General features: G+C 38.9%; 1 protein-coding gene across 6 annotated transcripts in view; it reads right to left on the reverse strand.

The window, feature by feature from the left end:
- The window catches only part of CHRM3 (cholinergic receptor muscarinic 3), a 226495-nt gene that overhangs the window by 127505 nt on the left and 80752 nt on the right, over positions 1-18238 (reverse strand). The gene's annotated exons all lie outside the window — the stretch shown is intronic.

Raw genomic sequence — 18238 nt, forward strand, 5'->3', positions numbered from 1 at the left:
AATTGAGAAATCTTGATTGGCTATAGACATAAGTCAGGTTGTTGTCAACAACAACAGTAGTATGGAAGGTTCACTGCAGTTTTGCAACCAAAAATGCTGGAACACACCTATAAGAGGTCTGTTTGGAAAGGTTCAGAGACCAGCAGACTGAAAGCATCCCATTAATTTCCATAGTTATATTTACGAATACTTACTTACTTAATTTACCATACCCTGCACTTCAATCAAGCTATTGTCTTTAGGGCTTGGATACAGTTGGGAACATAACCGAAGTTGAATACAGACAAGAAGATGGAATGAGATTGTTGGACATCCTTTTGGCAAATAGAGTGTAGGGGGGAATAATTTAGCTATAACAGACTAATTCAGAATTTCTGGTTATGCAGCTTGAACTTCTCCTACACCCAGTATGTTCAAATTAATATTTATTTATTCATTCAGTTTAAAATAATGATGGCATTTGACTATGCCACACCCAAACAAAGGTGGAAACTACACAGATAAAAAACATTCTGAAAATGCTTCTTTTAAAGTGTTTTTTAAAATACATTGAATTTTTCATAAGGCTCACCATCGGCATCTAGTGTCACATTGTATATTGCACTTAAAACACACTTGAAACATTTTATTTGCAGCTATACAGCTGAATCCAAAGTGTTTTGACACTTATGATAAATAAGTGTCAAAACAATTTAGATACAAAGCAAGATATAAAACCATAACCTCGAAAGCTGTTGGAAGTACAACAAAAACAAAGCTCACCACCTTCAAAATCAAAATACAGATTTTAAAGTCTGGGCCTCTCAGTTTTTAAAGGTTATTTAAAAGGCCTGTGTGAGCAGCAAGGCCTTCATCACCTGCCGCTGGGAAAATCACTAGGGTGGTGCCAGGTAAACCTCATTAGGAAGTCTGTTCTAGGTGAGAGAGAATCTTATATGTACATTGTGTTCAAAGGCTGCATTAGATCCTTCTACTTTTATATATATAAATATATAAAAGTTCTACACTGCATACATTATGTAAAACATGGTAAGTAGTACTATCATGATCATATTACGAGATTCTCTCTCCATTGTTTACACCACTGGCACTATTTCAACCAGTTTCCCAAATCACAGGTCATATTCTTTAATTTCTCCATTTGCCTTACTAAACATTTTCTCATAATTTTTCTTCACCAAGCATGCCTTCCCACTCGGTCTTGCGTGCCTTCCTTCCGTCCTTCTCTTACATTCACAGGTTGCCTCTCACCAATCATACCACTAGATTCTCTCTCCTGCATTTACTATATCTAAAGAACTCCTCTTGCATTATGTATGTGTAGACCAACCATTCACCTACTGCACTGAAATGTAAATGAATTTCTAGCTTGTGGACCACCTGAAGTACGGTTGTTTCTACTCACATTTTATGCTCTTGAAGTGGGCAGAGATCCTTAAAGTATTCTCTATCTATTTTTAGTTGACACCTATTATTCCATTCATCTGTGTTTATAAATCCCAAGCCATTTCCATCTCTCGCAGTTAAACAGCAACATTAAGGTAGCCTCAAAGAAAGCAATGCAAATGCATTTCAATTAACTCGCTCAAAGAAAAAAGGCTCCATATCTTGGCTGTAAGTTCTTTTGCCCGATAGATGCCAAATACTGATCAGGACACTTCCTTAGTGCGTAAACACCTTTATATATGAAGAGATATTCTCTAAAATATGATGGTCCAGATGATTTAGGGGATTAGGGCTGTACTGAAAATTCATAGAACAGCTAATGCAAAGCAAGCCCTGTATGTTCTCAACAATTCTTATCAGTAAGTGGGTGGAGTATTCTGCAGAAGCAATATCTTCTGAACACTCTTCAGAAGCAGCCCCCACTCGGAGTGCATTACAGGAGTCTGTTGTTGGGAATACAAAAACATGAAGGATGGTGGCCAGACCTCATTGTTTACATAAATGATAAGAACTATTGGGCAGAGCTGCCACCTGTTATTCCAGGAGCAAAGCCAGTGCTAGCGGTACCTTTAATCTCTAGTATACTGCTCATTTTTTGTTAATAAAATGGAAGTCCACCAGTAGTCCATCACGTAGCCTCTCGCACTATCCCAATGGCAATGGCGCACTAGTTAGCGGAGCCATTCTGCATTCCTTTCAATATGTTTTCTTTCAGCACGACGTTAACTGAATATTTTCACTCACTTCGTTTTCACAAAGCACTCACTCTTTCCTTAGCTCTCCCAAGACAACTTGCTTCAAAATGTCATATTTTGCCTAACAAACACTCGTTTAAATCAATCATGTGTACTGGAATAGATGTGAATGTTTCTCTGAGTCCTAGGGCTGGCTCGTACAGTATGAAGAAATGAGGTGCAACTGGCTCATACGTCTTTCCTGGCTGCTTCTGATATTAAGGTAGGACTTGCACATCTCAGCAATGGCGCAGTCTAAGAATCTCAGAAGGTGCCTATACCTCTAGGTTCTTATGCAAAAGAAAAGAAAAGAAAAGAAACACCCTATGTGAACAAGTTTTTATCCCCCCCCCCAAGTTGTTTGACTCATTCTCATTTTTCACAGAGAAAGAGCACATTCAAAGAATCTCCATACAACAGGACAGCCAATTAACATATCCCTTCTTCTCAGATCACAAAATGTTTAAGAATTGCTTGCATATGCTACAGAGTTACCTTTTGACAAAAGAATGCATACCTTCTCCCTCAGTTGTATTCTACTGCAATGCCATTGTGGGACAGCAGGGGTGCCTTGGTTTTGATGTGCAGCTAAAATCAGTAAGAAAGCACCTTATCACTTCTGAAACTTTACTTTAGGCTTTTTTTGATGCACTTTCGCACACATCCATTTTTATTTGAAATAGCCTTCCCACAGGCAAGGCCCTCTCCATCTCCCTAGTCGCAGGAATAACCTCCACTTCATACTTTGATAAATCAACACAAAAGGAAAACGGAAATAAACAACAGAACATGAAAACCTACCTTTTCTCCCCAGAGTGAGGCAATGCCTGAATATAAAGAGAGACCAGATTTTTCATATCACACAGGTATGCATCAGTAGAAAGCACTCTCATAATCAGATTGGTTAATTTTGACATTGCATTAAACAAAATATAAATCAGGATTGTGTTTTTCTGCCAGTTGTGGCTCAAGGAATTCTGAAATGTGTTCATGCAACTCTATTTAAGAATGCAGTCCTAAACATGCCTATTACAGGCTTACACCATTCCCAAATGAACTCAGAGGAACTTACTCCCACCGGCCCAGCCAGCCTATCCAAAGGTGAGAGAAGATGAGAGCTGTAATGTCACAAAATCTGAAGTCACAAGTTCCTCACCCCTGCTTTTTTAAACTCCCTGTTGTATTTATCTAAATGTGAGTTTAAACCCCTGGTCAGTAATAAATGTTCTTGACCGGCTATGTGAGTTCAAACCATCTCTTTTCCATATAAGGATGCACTCCACTCCTTACATACAACCAGACATCTCACCACTTTGGGGCTTTGGTCTTCCATACTGGGACATTATATTAATGAGAATATGTGTTACTAATTTTCTTTAACTTCCAGAATTTGTTCTGTTTTCCCTGATAATTTTTTTTAAGAAAAGGATATCGCTGAGGTTTGCAGGGGAGATTCAAGGGCCCCCTTAAGATCAATGCCCCTTAAGTGCAGTATTTTCAAGATCTCATGGAACCTTCAGAAATTAAATCCTATTGTATATGATATTATGTTACCTTGGGTTGTGCAAATGAACATGCCTCTCAAGATCACAAATGGAAAAAAGGTGGTGTACTTTGCTTCCTTGAAACCTTATAAGCAGAGGTTAGATGCCCATCTGTCATGTATGATCTAGTTGAGATTCCTACACTGCAGGGGGTTAGACTAGATGACCCTTGGGGTCCCTTTCAACTCTACAATGCTGTGATTCAAATATCTATTTTGGCCCCAAGCGAGAATTTGGTTTCTGGGAACTGGTTTTCTCCCCTAATTTTGTCTTTAAACTGAAACAATTCATGAATTATAAGAGCCATGACCTTTTTCTAAAAATATGGCTTGAAAGTACATTTATGTGCAATATATAGAGCCTAACTTTTGGATAGACAGGTTCTCAAATGAAGTGAATTGTAGCTCTTCAAAGAAAAGATAGGCATTGCATATAAATGTTACTAATGAGTACAATGAAAAAAACTGTTTTCAATCTGCATATTTCAGAAACAATGGAAATTAATATCAAAGCAATTTTAGCTAACTAAACTGAACCAAAATATACAGGGGGGGAGTATTTTGGTACAAGTGACATTTATGTTCACTAATATTTTTAAATATGAATACACGGGAAACAAAGTACAACTAAACAATAAGATTTAAATTGCATTCACTCTTTTTGTTTTGCTTACTTTTTCCAATGTTCCATAAGATTTCTAAGGCAGGGGAAATTAATAAAAACACAAGCCAACATGAACCACTGCTCAAAGATAATCTTCAAGCACATTTTCTCACATTACTCCATTAGAGACAATGTAAATGCTACAGTTTGGATCCCATGATCAGAAGTAAGCTTGTGGAACTAGGCTTCCTTTGCCCCCACTCTTAACCCTGCAACCCTCCTTGTAGGGATGTCAGAGGATTCTGTCGGAAATGGGGAAGGGAGTGAAAATTGCCACAATTCACACATTTATCAGATGTTAGGAGTGGAAATCACGCAAATGAATAAGAGCAGTATTTCACTATTGTTCTTCTGGTCTGCAAACATTACACAGTTACATTGTTCTTGATGTTTCCTTTCTGTTAAAATTAGGTAAAGGGACCCCTGACCATTAGGTCCAATCGTGATGGACTCTGGGGTGCTCATCTCGCTTTATTGGCCAAGGGAGCCGGCGTACAGCTTCCGGGTCATGTGGCCCGCATGACTAAGCCACTTCTGGTGAACCAGAGCAGCGCACAGAAACGCCGTTTACCTTCCCGCCGGAGCGGTATCTATTTATCTACTTGCACAGAGACCGTCACGGGGATTAAAACCGCCAACCTTCTGATCGGCAAGTCCTAGGCTCTGTGGTTTAACCCACAGCGCCACCCACGTCCATTCTGTTGAAATTACATTATTTTCAGCCACAGCAGATAGCAAGACCAACAATGTAGGCTTTAGTAAAAGATGAACTGTAGCAGAATAGAAACAGCAATAATTGTGACAAACATAGTGGCAGACCTAGATTTTTGGGGTCTTGAGGACCCTTGGCAACCAGCAACGGGCTCTGTCTAGGCACTGTTACCTTCTTTGATGGGGCTGCTCCACAACAGATCACCACATTATACTGAAATAGACATGTTACACTGGAATATTTGTCTTACTATTATCAACTATATAGTGGTACCTTGGGTTAAGTACTTAATTCGTTCTGGAGGTCCGTTCTTAACCTGAAACTGTTCTTAACTGAAGCACCACTTTAGCTAACGGGGCCTCCCCCTGTTGCCGCGCCGCTGGAGCACGATTTCTGTTCTCATCCTGAAGCAAAGTTCTTAACCCAAGGTAGTATTTCTGGGTTAAAGGAGTCTGTAACCTGAAGCGTATGTAGCCCGAGGTACCACTGTATATTCACTGCTTTTCAAATGAACCACAGCCTTAACTCTCTCTTTCTCTTTTGGCTCTCATTTATGACACTTGTTTTAGCTAAGTAAAGGCCCTCTCTTTAACTGTAATATTTTGCTCTCAGATTGCACCTCTCATAGGCAAATGGATTAAATGAAGGCATTGTGTTTTAGATTGATTTCTTTTTGAAATGCATACCCTTCCAAACATGGATTTAAAAAGCCACCAGGGCAGCTTACAAAGAATAAAAATCAATAAGTCAATGGTGATAAAATCCCCTATTGACCATTTACTCCCCCATAACCAAAAAACAGGAAAGCACAGGCAGCCTGGAGCACCATAGCTTTTCATTGGTCTGCTGGTATGAAGTGGGTTTCACTGATTTCCTAAAGACTACAGTCTTACTGAGTTGGAGGGGGCTTCTACATTATTTGGCCCATATCCCTGCTCAAATCCAGGAAAATTCAGAGCTAGAACATACTCAACAGGTGGCTGTCCTGACTCTGCATGAAGCCCTCCAGCAAGGAAGAGATAAGGTTCAGGGAATTGCTTCAATTGCCAAACTGCTCACGTTGTTACGAGTTTAGGGGATCAGCCTGAAGAGCATCTTTGGATTCCTTCCAGGCCTCTGGGGTAGCAAAGATCAAGTCTTTCTCCTATGCGGCAGCCCTTTAGGTATTTGAAGGGTGCTCTCCTGCCTGGTTCCATCTGCTCTTCTGCAGGGTAAACTTATCTTGCTCTTTCTGTCTTTCCTCATAGGGCCTGTTTTCCACACGTCAGATAGTCTTTGTTGCTCTCCTCAGAAACTGTTACAGATTGTCCACATTTTTCTTAAGATGCAGTGCCCCAAAGCAGATATAGTAATCCATGTGACTCCACAGCCACACTTTTACAAATTTCTTCCATTTTCCCTCTCATTTGAATAGTTTAATATTGTGCCATTACTAACTCTTTCTTCAGGAACTGCTACTCATCTTGGGCTCCATTCTATCTAGCATTTCTCAGAGTCGATTAATTCAAGCTTTGCTGAATGCAAGGCACATTTTTGACACGATCATTTCCAGCTTTCTATAAGGTTAAGAATTCTACCATTATATGGTAATTTCTCCTTTAAATGTGTACTGTTTTTACCTCGCTGACCTACTCCTTCCTGTTGCTTAGTGTGAAATATGAAAATTATTACAAAAGATATTGGATCAAATCAAAAATATTAACTTGACAATATTTTTGAAAGATATTATTTAAAGTCTGGAAAACTGAGTTCCTATAATTCAGACAAAAACTTGGCTTTAAGGAAACAGATATGTTGTTGTGAAACATAAATAAAATGGAGAATACCTGAAGAAGAATATGTAACTAGTATTTGATCCTATATTGGTAAATGAAAGTTTGTAGTAAATTTGTTTATGAAGTAATTTTTTGAATGAAACACACATGTGGTCAAGAACCATAAAAGGTGTATGCAGATCAAACAAGCAAATTATTGAATTGATTGTCTCTGACCTTCCTGAACACTCTGAGGTCTGCTGCTGAGTAAATCAAATTTATACTGAAAGACTGATCCAATCAAATCTAAAACTCAGTTATTCCATTATTGTCCAAGTAGAATATCAAAGTTATTAACAGCAACAGACTACTTGCTATAATATCATTGGCTCAAATGCTCAATAGAAGTAAGTTTTATTGTGCTATTAAGAAAAAGTAAACAAGATGACAGGCTGCTGGTGTACAAAGTGCAGTTGGCTTTCATTGATGCCATGATTGTGGCAAATATACCACAGACATTTAGAAAAGTTTTCAGTAAAAACTTGAATAGCCAAAAGTGTGAAGCAGTTTTTAAAGTCTCGTCTGGAGACAATCTCAAATATCAGATGTGCAGAGCTGCCTTCTCCCACTAACACGCAATTGAAAATCCCTGGAGTAATAGAAACAGGCATATTTGACAACATCATCAGCTAAATGACTTGGCTTTCAAGCACTGATACTGTCCTGTACAAGATACTAAATTAATTACTGAATTAGGATTATTTTTTTTAAAATGGGGCATTGCTAAAATACTCCAAATAAACAAAGTTATATATTCACAAAGGCTCCTTCTGGCCAACAAAAATAATTTTAGAATCTCATTCCTGTGTACTTTGAAATTATAATAAGTAAATCTATGTCTTCCCTGTTCAATGAATTCTGGATTGCCCTAGATAGCATATGAGATATCATTCAGAAGACTTAGATAATCACTCTTCCATAGATAAAAACAGTTTACTTGTTTCATCTTAGATTTATTTACATAACCTCAAAAGCTATCAGTAGCAGTTTCCCACATACTGGTTCAGAGGAAGAGAAACAGGTAACATAGTCAGATGATAATAATGATATATTAAATTTATAAATCACCCATACAGCCAAGTTCTCTGGGCAGATTGCATAAATAAAAAAGACATATTTATAATGCAGAGTTGGTCTGCCAAAAGGCCTGGTGCCTTAAGCCAGCTCCCCATAGAGCAGGCATGGCCAAACTTGGCCCTCCAGATATTTAGGGACTACAATTCCCATCATCCTTGACAACTGGTCCTGTTAGCTAGGGATGATAGGAGTTGTAGTCCCAAAACAGATGGAGGGCCAAGTTTGGCCATACCTGCCGTAGACATGCCTTGTCGCTCCTGCTATCTTCCACTATATGCACAAGATGAAGCCAGCATAGACGTCACTGAGACAGAAGTGCTAACATGCTGGGAATGTGGGCTTGGAAAAGCACATCTTTGTTTGAGACTGTCCTGCCATGTGATGCCCAAAATCTTGCTGAGGTTTTGCTCCTGGTGGGTGCAAGTTGCCATGACTCACTTCCATAAAGCAGTGTGCTTAACACTCAAGCTTCGTAGACCTTCATCTTGGTATTAGTCATTAGCATCACATTCTCCCATACCCCTTTGGAGAGGTGAGTCACTACTGCAATTGCTTTACAAATACTCTTGTCCAGCTCAGTGTCAATGGAAAGGTTGCTTGTTATGGTGGAGACCAGGTAGACAAAATTGTCTACCACCTCAAGCAGGTGGCCACCAGTCCAATGTTGTGGATTCTTGGTGACATCCTGACCAAAGATGTTAGGTCTTTGTGAGGCTGATGGTGAAGTCAAACTCCATGCAGACTTGGGCAAAACAGTCGTTGAGTCTCTGTAGAGCTTTCTTGAAGTGCACTGTCAAGACTGTGTCATCTGCTTACTCCATGAAGTGCACTTAAAGAAAATGATGTATAGATGGTATTTAACACCAGCTAAACTTGCTAAACATACAATATAAGAACCAGTATAAGAACCAATAAGTGTTGGAAATGTAAAGAAAGGGAAGGGATCTTCTACCACATGTGGTGAAGAGGTAAAGGCTTCCTGGGAAATGGTATATAATGAGTTAAAGAAAATACAGAGGTACCTCGGGTTAAGTACTTAATTCGTTCCAGAGGTCCATTCTTAACCTGAAATTGTTCTTAACCTGAAGCACCACTTTAGCTAATGGGGCCTCCTGCTGCTGCCGCGCCGCCGGAGCACGATTTCTGTTCTCATCCTGAAGCAAAGTTCTTAACCTGAAGCACCATTTCTGGGCTAGCGGAGTCTGTAACCTAGCGTATGTAACCTGAAGCGTATGTAACCCGAGGTACCACTGTATTTAAAAATACTTTTGTTAAAAAACCAGAAGCTTTTTTATTGGGTATAGTGGGTGAAGAGATACCAAGGGAGGATAAAATAATGTTTATGTATGCAACAACTGCGGTAAGAATTCTTTTAGCCCAAAAATTGAAACAAAAAGAAGTACCAACGAAAGAAGAGTGGCAGGTGAAGATGATGGACTTTGCAGAACTGGCGAAGCTGACAGGAAAAATCTGAAACCAGCATGATCAAGTATTACTAAAGGACTGGAATAAATTTATACGATATATGAAAGATTACTGTAAGCAATTAACATCACTAGCAGGGTTGTCTGAAGATTTGTAATGAGAAGTTTTCTACCTTTCTATATGTATTTAAATCTTGAGCTATTTTGTAATGAGTGTAATTAGAATTGGAAAATGTACAAAATGCAATGATATAAAGGTTACTTTTGAAAGCCATGAGGTGGTAGGGAAGGAAGTCGATAGGCTCTAAAGAGCCAGGGAGGTAAAGTGGATAATAATGATGTGAATGTATATTATTAAATGGAATATATATAGAGAGAGAGAGTTATGTCATCTGCAAACATCTCTGATAAGAACCTGCCCCATTTTTGTCTTGGTGTGGAGACATGCCAAGAATATGAAATGAATCCAGAGATATTAAATATTTGAATACAATATCTTCCTTTGATCATGCAAGATGATAGAAATAAATGACTGCATTCATGTTCAATTGCCGTGGCTGCTATATCTCTATTGTAGATTCTTTATCAAAGCACTATGAAGTTTTTGTACTTTCAAGTGAAGATTGCTATAACACAGTATGGTAAAGACGGGAACATAGGAAACTACCTGAGTCAAACCACTGGTCCAGCTAGCTGTGGCAGCAGATCTACAGGATTTCAGGCAGATGTCATTCAGCTTCCCTGGAGATGCCAAGGATTGAATCTGGGACCTAATGAATGCAAACTGTGTGTTCTATCCTCTGATCTACACGTCCCTTAACCTTTTCTGAAGCTTCTAATGGAAAAAAATGGGGAGCGGAGGGAGTGGGAAAGGCAGCATGCAATCCTCAGACCACTCATAAAAAGGTAAAGGGACCCCTGACAATTAGGTCCAGTTGTGACCGACTCTGGGGTTGCGGCGCCCATCTCGATTTATTGGCCGAGGGAGCCGGCGTACATCTTCTGGGTCATGTGGCCAGCATGACTAAGCCGCTTCTGGAGAACCAGAGCAGTGCACGGAAAAGCCATTTACCTTCCTGCCAGAGTGGTACCTATTTATCTACTTGCACTTTGACGTGCTTTCGAACTGCTAGGTGGGCAGGAGCAGGGACCGAGCAACGGGAGCTCACCCCATTGCGGGGATTCGAACTGCCGACCTTCTGATCGGTTTAACCCACAGCACCACCCGTGTCCCCAGACCACTCATAAATACTTCTAAATACATTTTAAATATGTGTTTATGGGGGAAGCAGGTGGTAAGGATTTTCTATTCAAAATGTGTCTGGAAATGGAACAGGATAGAATTGATCCTATCCATTCTGAAAGCTGGGAGGGAGCCAACTTTAATTCAAATAGTCCATTCCTGCTTACAAATATAACAATAATGTTTGACTGATATGCCTTACACTCCTTCTGAAAGATATGTCAGTGTCTGGACAACAGAATAAACCATAGATCTTACTTCCATGAAAAGCAGTGTGCTAGGGCATGTTGTCAAACTGCTCTTGCTACGCTGTTCCCCTAGTGGGAGGAATAAGCCAGAAGCCTTGACTCACCATGACATCCAAACAAGTGCTTGTAGGCTGTTTCCAAATAAACCCCTATCTGAAGCCAATGTGTGTTGGCTTCCCAACTTCAGGTACTGGTTTGGGGGTCATGGTTCCTGGTTTGTTGCTCCCACTCGCTTTAAGAGAGGAGCAGAGCAGGAGCGATTTTGCAGCACACTGCTTGCTCATGGAAAACAATGGTTCATGGCTCACTGAGTTATCTAAACACAGCCTATGCTGTGGTTGTTCTAATGGATTCATCAGTTAACACTATCATTCTACAAGGTCTATGAAAACTGAAACTCAGAGATAGATCAAAATATTAGCCTGTGCTGTTTAGTCATGTATTCCCACACAGAATAAATAAACAGGGAAGGGCAGTGGATGAAATTAAGTTACCTACCCATAATACATTGGTAGGGATCTTTCCACAGACTTATACATACATGCTTCCTCTTTATGAAACTGAAGAATCAGATTTGGGCTAAATTACTTTTTAAAATGTTTACTGAGTGGCACATTTCAGTGTATGGAATCCAGATAGTACCAATACACATCTAACTGGGTACAAAAATGTGATTTAATTGGCTTTTCTATGGGCTTATTCTTACAAGTTGTTGGAATAAGCTCTTTGAATGTGTAACTAGTTCTACAGCCTCACAACGGAGCCAGTGTGTCATGTAACAGTCAATATTTTCATTCTGTTTTGATTGGGAGTGAATGTGTGAAAAGCAGACTTGGAGGATACCTGGGCTCCTCTCTTTGCATACTTAACTACAGGAACATCAGGCCATCACAATACTAAAGCTAAGCAGGCCTGTGTCTGGTCAGTGCCTGGATGGGTAACCACCTGGGAACCATATGTAGACTGCCTTGGATTCCATGATGGAAGAAAGGCTTGATATTACTATAAATAAAATAAACACATAATACTAATGGTGCACCATCATTTCTTCAATTCAAGGCCAGGTATCTCTACTAAATGCTTCCATATTGTTCAGTAAGAAAAAATCAAGTATAATTCCATAAACTTGGCTCTGAACCCAATTATCCTCTAGGAAGCCGTATACAGACATTCTGATAACTTTCCTCTCTGTATTTAACCACTTATAATGTTCATCAGTTAAGGATTAACATAGTTTAGTTAATCTGTGCAACATGTTTCTAATTAAACTTTTCCCATAGCCCAAACTGTAGCATATTTGTGAGAATTAAATTTAGAAAAAGATAATGTGATATATGCACAGATCAAAAGGCATGTTAAATTATAAAAGCACCTGATTCCTTGTTCACTCAGGGCTCATAAATTCAACACTTTTTCCCTAATTCCACATGCTAAACTCAAAGTGCTCAAACACCGCAATGGCACTGTTTTGAAATATTGCTGTTTTTGCCCCTAATATTAGGGACTGGAATCCCTCATATTAAGTTTCTCTTGTTTATCCTAAACCAATCAGCTAAATGATGCCTTCCAATGATAGCCTGAGCAGACATAACACCTCAGATCTGCTTCAGGTCAACTGATGTCAAAGCAGTGACAGCAAATTTAGGACCAGGAAGACTGAGAATGCAAGAAGCTGACAGATCCACCATGATACCAAAGCAGGTAGGCAATTAAGGTGGAAAGGACACTGCAAGAAGGAAGATGGAAGAAAGGAATATAAATATGTTGTACTGGTGGTGCCTTTACTATATAACACTCAATTTCTCATTGTTCTGAGACTGGGCCTTGCAAGTATTTAAGAATGTGCAGGATTGTATCCAATCCATAATGGTTTCATATTTATTTATTTATTTATTTATTTCAAATACCTCATCCTATACTTTCAACATCATCGTGATGCAAGTGCAATTAAATCTGTTTCAAGTGGGAAAATTTGATATTCAAGCACCAGCCTAGATCAAGTTTAAAGGCTCTGTGCTTTAACAAATAACTGGATTAAGGATCAGGATGCTGGAGGAATCCATTGAAAATGGACTATGAAGCGGGTTTCCTTCTATCCACCCACTGAATCCCCATCACGGCACAAACACTTGCTATAAATGATTTTCGCCTTCGTTCTGTACGAAAGTTTTAAAAAACCCACAAGTGCACATTATACATAAACAGACATGTAAATTGCTTTGTAATGTATGTCAATTTTATATTTATTGTTGTATAATTACCACTGTTTCAATATAAGATTCGTTGTTTTTTATTTTTCCTGAATTATTGTTTGTTGACTTTGGGAAAGTTTTTGTTTTGTTTTGCTTTGTTTTGAACTCAGAAGTAATTCAGTGGGGTTTACTCCCAGAAAAGTGAGGTTAAGTTTGCAGTTTTAATCTGCTTTCTATTGTTAGTTTTAAGAACCAATGGAATGCATTGTTCCTTACTGTTCTTTTCACATGGAAATCAGCTTGAGCATTTTGTTTCAAACACACTAACAGGATGATTTTCTGAATACAATTTACATTTACAAAATAAAATGTTGCTGTTTTAAAAATAACTTGTATGTAGTTAAGTTGCAGTAAGAATTCATACAATCCAGGACACAAAGAGCAAAATATTGAAAGGTATCAAACTGTTCCTTCCTGATGTCCCTGAAGTGAGGGGAAAGAGACAGGATGATGATGATGATGATGATGATGATGATAATAATAATAATAATAATAATAATAATAATAATAATAATTTATTATTTGTACCCCACCCACTCTGGGCGGCTTCCAACAAAGATGAAAAATATACTAAAGATGAAAAATACACTAGTTTATGACAAGTATATACTAAATTGCAAGCTAGCAAGATAGACTGAAATCTTAGCCCCACTTACTTGGGAGCAATGGGACTTGGTAGACATGCATAGAATTGCAGCTGGCTTTGTGGTGGACCAATAGCCACTTCACTAATTCATTATACTTGGAAGGGAAGGTAAATATCTGTTGATATGAAAGGCTACTACACATGAAGAGATACATAAGAATTCATATATATTCACAGAAGTGGAAGACAAAATGGAAAGCAGATTTGGGCAAAATAAAGCAATTGCAATGGAATAGGAATGCCAGAATGGATTGAGGCATGTCCGTATTTCCCTAATGAAGAAGCCCTATGAATATCATAAATACAGGTCCAACCTTGCAATTCCAACAATAAACTTTTGAGTTGTGATCAACTACAGTATTAAAGTGAGGTTGAATTTGAATGTTAAAAGCAATGCAAATTGTACTGCTGCGAATACCCCAAAGGCACAGTAAACAACTTTTAGATTAGATAGCAGCTGTATGGAACTCCTACACAAGCAAAATCAATTTTAGGCCAATTGAGATTTTATGTAGCCTTACATGCAGTGATCTGTGGAAGCTTTGCAACAACTTCAGTTGAATCCTTGAGGCTGATACATGGGTTAAACAATCAACTGTTTCTAAGCTGCAGCAAATATTGCTCTTTCTTCTGTCTACTATATGTCTATATGTCTTCGATGTATTAGAGAAGCTGTTTCTAATTCTTCAAGGCTGGCTTAAGCCAAAATAGGAAATACTCCCCACATCCATTCCATGTAGAGAAGTGAGATGGACAGACAGCTGAATTTCTTCAACACTGGGAACAGGACAGTGTACTCTGCTACACATAAAGGCAGGAGCATAGTTTAGTGGGTGCAAGACAGAACCTCATTGCAAATTGTACAGATCACTCTGTGCTCCCAAACCTCACTTCCTTCCTGCTAACATTTACTACCTTAGGATGCTGCCTCATTTTCCCAATGGTAGGGCTGGTCCTGTTGTGTTCACTGTGTAACACTGCTCACCTCATAATGTTTTACTCAGAATAGCCTCATTGAAATTAATGGAACTAACTTAGTAATGTTGATTAACTTAAGTGTGTCCAAATCTGAATAAATTTTAATGTCACTTAGTTGAATGTCACTCTTGGTGTCAAACAGAAAATTCACTACCTATGTTTTATGTCAACCATTTAGAAGGAATTTACAATTAAGCAGTATACAAATTCTGTTAAATAAATAAACAAAAAACATACGGTAACTTCCTGACCTCTGATAATATTGTTTGACAGCAAGTTTGTATGGTTTCCTTAACATCTTATTGACATATTGAGTGAATCATTTTTAAAATGTTTACCAGAATCACTCAAACAAATCTTAAAATTATGAAATATAGCAGGCTTCCAGTTCCTGCAGATTCTTGGTGTTTGTATCATAGAGGTTTCATTGTCAAGCATCTATACTCTCCTGGCTTACCCAAATGATAGCTTTTGCCAAGTTTGATATGTTTCAGTTGTTACATTTGGCACTGTGACATATACAGTTTGCCTGATAAGTGTATGTATTTGCTTACAAAATGTCCCCTATAATTTAGTCACCTGCAAATCCTGCTTGAAAATATATTCCTTGACACAATATACATTATTACTGAAAACAAGGGTAGAATTTGCCAATCTTTGGATCTCTTTCTTGGCTTCACTGAATAAATATCACACTTTGAACTAAAAAATTAATAGGGTTAATATACCCTAGTACACTATGATACTATCAGCTATGTACTGAAGTTTACAGTAATTTCAAAGCAGTGTATACAAAATAACACCTTAATAATTGGGTTTATTCAAATGCGTGTTCTGTTTGGTCAGAGGGTCATTTGGCTCCATCTACCCAAAGCTCTGCTTAGGGTGACCTCTTATGCATAACCAAAAAAGAATAAATGCCACATAGGCTAAAAAAGGACATAACATTTGCATGTGCTGATTTACATATAAAGATGCAAACATAGAAACAATTGCTATATAATACATAGAAATACAATACACCTTACCACTAGAAATAATGATCCACCGACTTATATACCTGCATAGTCTGCTGCTCAGATGGCAACAGCTGATGGGCAATTTCAAAGCTCCTACTCTCCCTTCTTATGGTTCTTTTTATTTAAACTGGAGTTGTATTGGATAAGCATTCAAATAGAAAACTATTCTGTGTGAACTAGAACACAAAGCCCCTAGCTGCCTGGGCAGCCCCTCTTGTCAATGACAAACAAGTGGGAACTTCATATTCAGAGAAATGTACTCCTTATCTATGAGAGGGGAAGAAAGTAGAACATTATCATTATCATCCTAGTCTGCTGGAGACAGAACTCTGGACTCGATGTACACCAGTCATTTGGCCAAGATAGTTTGAGCTCTAGAATCTGAAAGGCCTTGGGCATGGCACCCTGAATTGGGGGTCTCCTAGCCAGGAAGAGGTGGGGCAAGCAAAATGAGAATTATTTGGCTATATCTGACCATTTTGTGTACTCTGAAAAAGTGGAAATGGTAGCAGTGTAATGGTGGTGGGTCCTGTGCAGGTCCTGAGGTCCTGAAAAATGTTCAGCAGCTTTCCCATCTACTGCAGTCCCTTCTGAGCCAAGACAGCACACCGGGTACAAGGCAGAAGTAGAGTCTGTTCCCCAAATATCAACCATTATTTTCCCCTGTTAAAAATTACAAACTTGACCCAACATCCAATGCATATGCATACTGATACATATAAGAGCATTTTGCAATTCATACCAGCTTTAGGCATGCTGGCAAAGTTCTCCTAGCAGCAGCATATGTGGGGAGAGGAAAAGAGGGAGATTTTTCTTAAGCCACCACCTGGTACTTTGGCACACAGTCAGCCTGATGATCTGTGGGAGTTCTCCTGAGGAGTTGCCTCATGGATCAGCAGACCTGCCAATGCAATGAGTATCAGCATGTGAGGATGCGAGGGAGGGATATCTCCTCTCTCTTTCTCTCCCCTTGCATGCCTCTGATATTCAGCTATGGAAGGCCTGAAGGAGAATGAGGGGGTGTCAGGGAGGAGAGCTTTTAGAGAGATTTTAAGTTACTCCCAAAGTTTTCATAAATGACTGGCTTTACTTCTGAGTCAAGCCAAAATGAGTTGCAGCAAGTGCAGTCACCTCTGGTTAGCTTGTACAGAAGCTTGTGTTTCTAACTCCTGATTGTTCACCATCAGTGGAAAGCAAACCAGGTAAAATTGGATAGAACTTGACATCAGGAAAATTGTTTGTATCAGTGGAGCTGCAATATTGGTGTCAAAAATCAAATTTGCTGAATTACTTGGTTCTCTGCAGCTACATCTTTTATGAATCAGTATTTAATAGTATTGTACAATACTTGCATTTTTTGTATTTTAAAAAATTGCTAGTGCCAGGAACCTTTGCGTTTACCAACTGTATGATGTTGATATGCTTAAGGATAGCAACCTGCTGATAAACACCCTCCCTAACATATATATTTCTATTAAAGCAAGGGAATGACTAGTACAACTTAACTCTAACTTTGCCAGCCAGTGTGGTGTAGTGGTTAAGAGCGATAGACTCGTAATCTGGTGAACCGGGTTCGCGTCTCCGCTCCTCCACATGCAGCCGCTGGGTGACCTTGGGCCAGTCACACTTCTTTGAAGTCTCTCAGCCCCACTCACCTCACAGAGGGTTTGTTGTGGGGGAGGAAGGGAAAGGAGAATGTTAGCCGCTTTGAGACTCCTTCGGGTAGTGATAAAGTGATAAAGTGATAAAGTGATATCTTCTTCTTCTTCTTCTTCTTCTTCTTCTTCTTCTTCTTCTTCTTGCTGCTGCCTTAATGGTGAGCCATTTCTGCATTGCTTTGCCCATGAAGGAAGGTACACTTCATTGAGAATAAACAGGAAAACCCAGAAGGGCAAGAGCTACATGCACTCTGAGGACAAACTGTTCTTGTGCTGCTATTAGAACACTATTTAATAAATGCACGTATCACTGGTTCACTTCGAAATAAGAGTTCCAAATTCCTCAGCAGGCAGGTTACAGCCATGACATTATTTGGGAGGGTAGAGGGCAGGTAGAGAAGTATTTGAAAAAGTCTATGCCTTAAGTAGAGCTTTTTTTTCTTCAAAAAAAATGTTTAGGGAGACTCTCCTTTTGACTCAAGAAAATCACCATTTTAGAGTTGAGATCAGGAAAAATAAATACAGTAAATGGACTGAAGTACAAAGATTCACAAAATGTTTAGGGGTATGCATACCCCCAGAAAACAAAGCACTGGCCTTAACCAACCATTTACATTTGTAAAAATCACCACACATAATGTTTTACTTAATAAGATACAAGAGATAGATTCTAAATACTAAAAAATTAAAACTCAAAGCTGCAATAATAAATAGGGCAGAGTGAATAACGAACTGTGAACAAATCAAGATGGGAGACTCAGAAGAATGGTGAAAAGGAAT

The sequence above is a fragment of the Podarcis tiliguerta genome (genome assembly GCF_965153285.1).
Source record: "Podarcis tiliguerta genome assembly, chromosome: 3".
NCBI lineage: Eukaryota > Metazoa > Chordata > Lepidosauria > Squamata > Lacertidae > Podarcis > Podarcis tiliguerta.